The 9,751-nt window shown below is 39.8% G+C and overlaps 1 long non-coding RNA gene across 1 annotated transcript in view; it reads left to right on the forward strand.

Moving 5' to 3' along the window:
• The window catches only part of LOC122443127, a 30,180-nt gene extending 25,151 nt beyond the window's left edge, over positions 1-5,029 (forward strand). Inside the window, exon 4 of the long non-coding RNA XR_006269930.1 lies at positions 4,994-5,029. This is a non-coding gene — a long non-coding RNA (uncharacterized LOC122443127). The remainder of the gene's footprint in view (positions 1-4,993) is intronic.
• The last annotated feature ends 4,722 nt before the right edge of the window (positions 5,030-9,751 follow it).

The raw sequence follows: 9,751 nt of genomic DNA on the forward strand, positions 1-9,751 counted from the left end.
GAAAGGGTGGGGCGGGCTGGAAGGGGGCGGGGCAGGGGGCGGGGCAGGCCCGGGCCGAGGCGGCGGGACGCTGGGGTCTGGCTTGAGGTCCCCGCGCGGCGCTCTCTGGGCTCCCGCCCGAGCTCTCCCGGAGCTGAGCCCCGAGCCCCAGCCCCTGTGTTTGATGACGTAAGGGCAGCTGGCCGCCGGGTCTACGCAAATGATTTGCATAATGAGGAAGCAACGTCCAATCAGAGATGGAGTTGACCGTGTTCGGCCGGGGGCGGGAGGGGCGGCTGGGCTCTAGCGCTCCTTCCTGCTCGCCATGGCAACCGGACCCTAGGATGCCCTGTGTCTGTCGAGTATGTGCGGGCGTGGCCGTGGATCGTGCGTGTGCGCCTTGGACAGCGTGAGGGGAAGTAGCTTTGTCATGCGTGGTGATGTCTGAGGGAGTCAGAGCTAACCCCCCTCCTCACACACTAGCACACACAGGCACACACCTCCAATCACTGGAGCGTTTCCTGCGGGGGTGGATGGGGATTCCTCTTCTCCATTCCCACTACCGAAGCCAGTCCTCGGAGCCGATCCCACCCGCCTATCACACAGCGCTCTCCTCAACAACTACCTTACGCACGAGACTCAAATACATTCGTCTCCCACGGATCCAACAAAAACTAAAAATAAATTTTTAAAGAAAGAAAAACAAAACAAAAACTCCAGAACACTCCTGGAACATGAATTCCTCCTCAGGAGAGTGAGGGAACTTATATAGCCATATTTGCTCACGCGCCTAGTTCATCCTGATTCTGTGAGCTCACGAGTGTTATCCTCTTTTTCCAGAAAAGGAAGCTGAGGGTCTGAGGGTCAAGGAGTTGAGGGTCTGAGGGTCAAGGAGTCTAGGTCCAAGCCAACCCCTAACATCTGCCGGGGCCAGGGCAAAAGAAGAAATGAAAATACACATGCTGCGTGTCTAAATATTTAAAAGATATAAATCAAGTTACAAGTTGTTAAATAAAATATGTTTATTTCTTACTTCCACAAATACTCCTTCATAATAAAAATGAAAAATATGTGTAAAACTGCCTTTATATGACGGAAAGTTGGCAAAATATCAAAACTGATGGAATTTTATTGCTCTTCTTGTGTCTGAGTATTCTCTTGATGGGTCAGTGATATTTGGGCATAAGTAGTACAATAAAGATAAATAATTCATAAGTTATATGTTTATTTCATAATTTTTTTCTTGCCTTCTTTCATTAAAATTGCTAATCTGACTCCATTGATGACTGTTCAAGAGCAGCAGTAGCAACTGGAATCAACAAAATGTTACAATATTCAAATTCAGAAATAAAAATTAAATTTTCTTTTTACTTTTAGTAAAAGTTATTCCTTGTAATTACCTGATTGTGGAATGGTTACCAGAATATTTGTTTCACTGAGCTCGATGTATTTTTTTAAATTTCTTTGAAACTTTCTCTGTAAGTCTATTTTTTAGTTTTCAAGTGTTTGGAGAATTTTCCTGTTGTCTCTCTTTTATAGACTTCTAGTTTCAGAACATACTCTGTATAATTTCAGTTCTTTTACTTTTGTTGAGGTTTTGTGATCCTCAGAATATGATCTATCTTGGTAAATGATCTTTTGGTGACTGAACAGAATATTTTCAACAGTATATTCTGCTGTAATTGGATGGAGTGTTCTATAAATGCTGATTAGATCCTGTTGGTTGATGGTGTTTAGTTCTCTATCTTTGCTGACTTTATGTCTACTTGTTTTCTCAACTGTTGAGAGTATTTAAGGGGTATTTAAGTCTTCAACTGTAATTGTGAATTTATTTCTCCTTCCAGTTCTATATGTTGCAGTTCTCTTGGTTGGTGCATACACATTTAGGATTGCTATGTCTTTCTGGTGGATTGACTCTTCTATCATTATGTCATGTCAATGATTATATTCTTTGCAACCAAAGATGGGGAAGTGCTATACAGTTAACAAAAAAAAGACAGAGCTGACTGTGGCTCAGACCATGAACTTATTGCCAAATTCAGACATAAATTGCAGAACGTAGGGAAAACTACTAGACCATTCAGGTAAGACCTAAATCAAATCCCTTATGATTATACAGTGGACGTGACAAATAGATTCAAGGGATTAGATCTGAGAGACAGAGTGCCTGAAGAACTATGGACAGAAGTTCATGACGTTGTACATAAGGCAGTGATCAAGACCATCCCCAAGAAAAAGAAATGCAAAAAGGCAAAATGGTTGTCTGAGGAGGACTTACAAATAGCTGAGAAAAGAAGAGAAGCTAAAGGCAAAGGAGAAAAGGAAAGATATACCCATTTGAATGCAGAGTTCCAAAGAATAGCCAGGAGAGATAAAAAAGCCTTCCTCAGTGGTCAATGCAAAGAAATAGAGGAAAACAATAGAATGGGGAAAACTAGAGGTCTCTTCAAGAAAATAAGAGATTCCTAGGGAACATTTCATGCAAAGATGGGCTCAATAAAGGACAGAAATGGTATGGAACCTAACAGAAGCAGAAGATGTTAAGAGGAAGTGGTAACAATACACAGAAGAACTATACAAAAAAGATCTTCATGATCCAGATAACCACAATGATGTGATCACTCACCCAGAGCCAGACATCCTGGAATGCGAAGTCAAGTGGGTCTTAGGAAGCATCACTACAAACAAAGCTATGGCAGGTGGAGGAATTCCAGCTGACCTATTTCAAATAATAAAAGATGATGCTGTGAAAGTGCTGCACTCAATATGGCAGCAAATTTGGAAAACTCAGCAGTGGCCACAGGACTGGAAAATGTCAGTTTTCATTCCAATCCCAATGAAAGGCAATGCCAAAGAATGTTCAAACTACTGCACAATTGCACTCATCTCACACGCTAGCAAAGTAATGCTCAAAATTCTCCAAGCCAGGCTTCAGCAATACGTGAATTGAGAGCTTCCAGATGTTCAAGCTGGATTTAGAAAAGGCAGAGGAACCAGAGATCAAATTGCCAACATCCACTGGATCATTGAAAAAGCAAGAGAGTTCCAGAAAAACATCTACTTCTGCTTTATTGACTATGCTAAAGCCTTTGACTGTGTGGATCACAATAAACTGTGGAAAATTCTGAAAGAGATGGGAATACCAGACAGCTTACCTGCCTCCTGAGAAATCTGTATGCAGATCAAGAAGCGACAGTTAGAACCTGACATGGAAAACCAGACTGGGTTCCAAATTGGGAAAGGAGTACGTCAAGGCTGTATATTGTCACCCTGCTTATTTAACTTATATGCAGAGTACATCATGTGAAATGCCAGGCTGGATGAAGCACAAGCTGGAATCAAGATTGCTGGGAGAAATATCAATAACCTCAGATATGCAGATGACACCACCCTTATGGCAGAAAGTGAAGAACAACTAAAGAGCCTCTTGATGAAAGTGAAACAGGAAAGTGAAAAAGTTGGCTTAAAACTCAACATTCAGAAAACGAAGATCATGGCATCTGGTCCCATCACTTCATGGCAAATAGATGGGGAAAAAGTGGAAACAGTCAGAGGGTTCCAAAATCACTGCAGATGGTGACTGCAGCCATGAAATTAAAAGACGCTTGCTCCTTGGAAGAAAAGCTATGACCAACCTAGAAAGCATATTAAAAAACAGAGACATTACTTTGCCAACAAAGGTCTGTCTAGTCAAAGCTATCGTTTTTCCAGTAGTCATGTATGGATGTAAGAGTTGGACTATAAAGAAAGCTCAGTGCAGAAGAATTGATGCTTTTGAACTGTGGTGTTGGAGAAGACTCTTGAGAGTCCCTTGTACTGCAAGGAGATCAAAGCAGTCCATCCTAAAGGAAGTCAGTCCTGAATATTCATTGGAAGGACTGATGCTGAAGCTGAAACTCCAATACTTTGGCCACCTGATGTGAAGAACTGACTCATTAGAAAAGATCCTGATTCTGGGAAAGATTGAAGGCAAGAGGAGAAAGGGAGGACAGAGGATGAGATGGTTGGATGGCATCACTGACTCAATGGACATGAGTTTGAGCAAGCTCTGGGAGTTGGTGATGTACAGAGAAGCCTGGCCTGCTGGAGTCCATGGGTTTGCAAAGAGTTGGATACAACTGAACAACTGAACTGAACTGAATGTCATTCTCTGTTCTTGACAAGTTTCTTACTTTGAGACCTGCTCTATCTAACATTAATATAGCCACTCCTGATTTATTTTTGGTTAATGTTTACATAGTATATCTTTCTCTATCCTTTTATTTTCAACCTACTTGTACTGTTATAGTTAATGTGACAGGATATAGTTGGGTCATTTTTAAAATTTAGGTGATCAATTTTTGTCTATGAATTGTTGTATTTAGACCATTTACTTTTAATTTAGTTATCAATATGCTAGGGTGTTAAATCTGCCACTTAATTTTCTGTCTTCTTTTTGTTCCCTCTGTTCTTCATTTCTCTGTTTTCTTTTTTCAGTCTTCCTTAGGATTAATTGTTCCTTATTCTAGGTACACTGTAAATACACATCAAAGTTTACTTGTGTTGACATTTTACCAGTTCAAATGAAGTATAGAAAATGCACCTACCTTTAAGTCCCTTTATGTGTGTTAGTCACTCAGTTGTGTCCAACTCTTTGTGATTCCATGGACTGTAGCCCACTAGTCTCCTCTGTGCATGGGATTCTCCAGGCAAGAATACTGGAGTGGGTAGCCATTCCCTTCTCCAGGGGATCTCCCCAACCCAGGGATCAAACCTGGGTCTCCCACATTACAGGCATATTCTTTTGACCATCTGAGCCACCAGGGAAGTCATAATTCCTTTTATCTTCCCTCATTTATAATTGTCATAACTATATTTTCTATACACTTTGAAAACCAGATCAATATTATTCAAAAACAATTTCCTCTTGGAAAACCAAGAGGAACAGTAAAACCTACTATACTTACCTATATTTTCACCTTTTAAAGTTTTTATTTTATTTTTTATTTATTTCTCTTTTGACCATACCATGCAGCATGTGGGATCTTAGTTCCCACACCAGGGATTGAACCCATCCCTCCTGCATTGGGAGCGAGTATGGAGTCTTAGCCACTCGACCACCAGAGAAGTCCCCCCATATTTTCATCTTTCCATTGTCTTTTTCCTCATTCCAGATAGTCTAAAATTCCTTTTTTTTTTATCATTTCATTTACATTTTAATAACTTTGTTAGCCCTTCTTTTAAGGCAGTTGTGCTGGTGACAAATTCCCTAAGTTATCCTTCATCTGAAAATCTCTCTTTTTTTTTTTAACTATTTTTTTAAAAAAATGTTTATTTATTTGGCTAAACCAAGTCTTAGTTGCAGCATGTGGGATCTTTAGTTGTGGCATGCAAACTCTTCGTTACAGCATGTGGGATCTAGTTCCCTGACCAAGGATCAAACCTGGGCCCTGCGTTAGGGGCACAGAGTCTTAGCCACTGGGCCACAAGGGAAGTCCCTGAAAATATTTTGATTTCCCCTCATTCCTGAAGGATATTTTTGCTAAATAAAGGATTCTAGCTTGACAGTTATTTTCTTTCAGAACATAAAACATGTGCCCCTTCTTTATGGGCTCCACAGTTTCTGGTGAGAAATCTGTTGTTGTCTGTCATTTGAATTATTTTTCTCTGACAGGTAAGCTGCCATTTCTTTCTCACTACTTTTATGATACTATCTTTGTCTTTAGTTTTCAGAAGTTTGATTATGAGGTGTCTTGAAGTAGATTTCATTGGCTTTATCCTGTTTGGGATTTGCTAAATTTAGGTAGTTTTCAACTATTTAAGCAGTTTTTCATCCACTTCCTCTTTTACTTTTTTCTTCGGAACTATGATCTTTTGTTAATCCATAGGTCCCTGAGGTACTGTTAAGTTTTTTTAAGTGTATTTTCTCTCTGTTGTTTAGATTGGGTAAGTTCTTTTCTATCTTCAAGTTCACTGATTCTTTCCTCTGCATTCTGATGTCAAGCCTATCTAGTGAGTTTTCAATTTTGGTGGTTGTATTTTTCAGTTCTAAAATTTCTCAGTTCAGTTCAGTTCAGTCGCTCCGTCATGTCTGACTCTGCGACCCCATGGACTCCAGAAGGCCAGGCTTCCCTGTACATCACCAACTCCCAGTGCTTACTCAAACTCATGTCCATTGAGTCAGTGATCCATCCATCCATCCAGAGCCATCCAACCATCTCATCCTCTGTCGTCCCCTGCTCCTCCTGCCTTCAATCTTTCCCAGCATCAAGGTCTTTTCCAATGAGTCAGTTCTTCACATCAGGTGGCCAAAGTATTGGAGCTTCAGCTTCAGCAACAGACCTTCCAATGAATATTCAGGACTGATTTCCTTTACAATTGACTGGTTTGATTTCTTTGCAATCAAGGGACTCTCAAGAGTCTTCTCCAACACCACAGTTCAAAACCATCAATTCTTCTAAAATTTCTACTTTGTCCTTATTTATATCTTCTATTTCTCAGCCGAGACTTCCTATTTTTTCCTATTTCAAGTGTGAACATATGAACCTCCAAATTGTGAACTTTCAAATATGCGAACATATTATAAACCTTTTATAGTACTATACAGCCAACTGTTAGTTGGGTACATGGGCTAATTTTGTTGTACTTAAAAACACACACTTGGAATGGAATTCATTCATATATTGGGGACTTACTGTAATTGTTTGTTGAAGCATTTTATAATGGCTGCTTTAACATCTTTGATAGATAATTCCAACATGTGTATCATCTTAGTGTTGGTGCCTATTATTACACTCTGGATATGTTATTATGAAACTCTGAATATTTAAATTTTCTATTTTAGCAGATCTCTGACCCTACACTAGTTGAGAAACAGAAACACCGCCTTGTTACTGACACGTTTAAGTTCAAATGTCCTGCTAAAGCTCTGCTCCTACTGTTGTTGTTGTTCAATCACTAAGTCATGTCCGACCCTCTGTGACCCCATGGACTGCAGCATGACAAGCCTCCCTGTCCTTCACTATCTCCCAGAGTTTGCCCAAGTTCAGGTCCATTGAATAGGTGTTGCTATTCAACCATCTCATCCTCTACTGTCCTCTTCTCCTTTTGCCTTCAATCTTCACCAGCATCAGGGTCTTTTCCAATCAGCTGCCTGTTCACATCAGGTGGTCAGAGTATTGGGGCTTTACCTTCAGCATCTATCTTTCCGATGAGTATTCAGGGCTGATTTCCTTTTGGACTGACTGGTTCAATCTCCTTGCTATCAAAGGAGATCTCTGCTGAAACCACCCTAAATTGGAGGAAAGGTGGTCTCATTCCTACTGGTTGGAAACTTCCAGGTGTGCCCCCTTTGACAGCATTCCAACGAGGAGGGAGAGGAGACCCATTGAATCCATAGAAAGGGAATTTGTTAATGTTAGGTGGGGGTGAAAGTCCTAACTCTGCTTTTGACCTTCTCTAATGCTACTTTGGTGGTGGGGAGAAGATGGACTACCTTGTTGCAGCCACAGCCAAACTAATTGAATCAGACTTGCTGGGATGGGACCTAGGCATTAGTGTGTTTTAAACCTGTCCTGTTGATTCCAAAGTGCTTACAAACATAGTTAAGGACGGAGAAGCCTGACGTGCTGCAGTTCATGGGGTTGCAGAGTCAGACATGATTGAGCATAAACAACAGTAGATTCGTTTGTACGTTCTATAGTTTTCTATAAGTGGAATCATGCAGTATGTACTTTTTTCTAGCTTCTTTCATAGCAAATTATTTTTAGATTTATCCATGTTGTTGTCTGCACCAACAATTCATTATTTTTGATTGCTGAGTAGTACTCCAAGGTATTTGTATACCACGTTTTGTTAATCCACTCACCTTATGATGGGCATTTGGGTTCTTTCCATTTTAGGGCTATCACTAGCAAAGCTACTGTGAACACTCCTGTACAAGTCTTTTCATGGACATGTATTTCCTTTCCTTTTGGATCAATACCAAGGGGCAGAATGACAAGACCATGTCAGAGATATGTGTTTAGCTTTTTAAGAAACTATCAAAATGTTGTCAAAAGTGGTTGTTTTATTTTACATTCTCAGTAGTAGTACATGAGAGTTCAAGTTCTTCTACATTTTTGTTAACACATTATAGTCAATCTTTTATTATTTTTTTATAGTCACATTCTTTTAAATTTTAGCCATTGTAATTGGTGTGTAGTGGTATTTCATTGTGGTTTTGTTTTCCATTGCCATAATAATGAATGATGTTAAGAATCTTTTCATGAGCTTATTTACTGTCTATCAAAATCTTTTCCCTATTAAAAAAATTGGATTTTTTTTCTTATCATTACATATTGGAAATTCTTTAGATATTGTACTTCCAAGTTCTTTGTCAAAGTTATGCTTTGCAAAGATTTTTCTCCCAGACTGTGTCTTATTTTTTCATTTTTTTAACAGAGTACAACTGAGCAACTGAACAACAGTTTAGTTTTCTTTTTTTTTTTTCCATCTGTTTTTATCAGTTGGAGGCTAATCACTTCACAATATTGCAGTGGCTTTTGCCATACATTGACGTGAATCAGCCATGGATTTACACGTATTCCCCATCCCGATCCCCCCTCCCCAGTTTAGTTTTCTATAGCAGTTTTTAGTTTTAACTTTTATGATGACCAAGTTATCAATTTGTTATTCAATGGGTTATGCTTTTGGTAGCATATCTGAAAAATCATTGCCTAAACCATGGAACACAAAGATTTCTTGTTATGTTTTTTCCTAGAAGGTATTATAGTATCAGATTTTATATTTAGTTCTTTGAATAGTTTTTAATTAATTTTTTGTATGGTATGAGGTATGGATCAAGTTAAGAAATGTTTTTCTTTTACATATGGATATCCATATGGATATGGATATGTTCCATCAGCATCTGTTGAGAAAGACTATCCTTTCTCTACTGAATTGCCTTTGTCAAAAATTAATTGTATGTTATGTTATGTGATTATTTCTGAACTCTGTTTCATTCCACTGACCCATTTCTTCATTTTTATGCCAATATCACACTGCCTTGATTAATACAGCTTTAGCATAATTCTTGAGATCAATTAGTGTTGGCCGTCCAAGTTTGTTCTTTTTCAGTTGGTTTGGCTGCCCTAGTTCAGTTCAGTTCAGTTCAGTTCAGTCACTCAGTCGTGTCTGACTCTGCGACCCCATAAATCGCAGCACGCCAGGCCTCCCTGTCCATCACAAACTCCTGGAGTTCACTCAAACTCATGTCCATCGAGTCGTTGATGCCATCCAACCATCTCATCCTCTGTCGTCCCCTTCTCCTCCTACCCCCAATCCCTCCCAGCATCAGCGTCTTTTCCAATGAGTCAACTCTTCACATGAGATGGTCAAAGTATTGGAGTTTCAGCTTCAGCGTCAGTCCTTCCAATGAACACCCACGACTGATCTCCTTTAGGATGGACTGGTTGGATCTCCTTGCAGTCCAAGGGACTCTCAAGAGTCTTCTCCAACACCACAGTTCAAAAGCATCAATTCTTTGGCTCTCAGCTTTCTTCACGGTCCAACTCTCACATCCATACGTGACCACTGGAAAAAACCATAGCCTTAACTAGACGGACCTTTGTTGGCAAAGTAATGTCTCTGCTTTTTAATATGCTGTCTAGGTTGGTCACAACTTTCCTTCCAAAGAGTAAGCATCTTTTAATTTCATGGCTGCAATCACCACCTGCAGTGATTTTGGAGCCCCCCAAAATAAAGCCTGTCACTATTTCCCCATCTATTTCTCATGAAGTGATGGGACCAGATG

The sequence above is a fragment of the Cervus canadensis genome, chromosome 6 (genome assembly GCF_019320065.1).
Source record: "Cervus canadensis isolate Bull #8, Minnesota chromosome 6, ASM1932006v1, whole genome shotgun sequence".
NCBI lineage: Eukaryota > Metazoa > Chordata > Mammalia > Artiodactyla > Cervidae > Cervus > Cervus canadensis.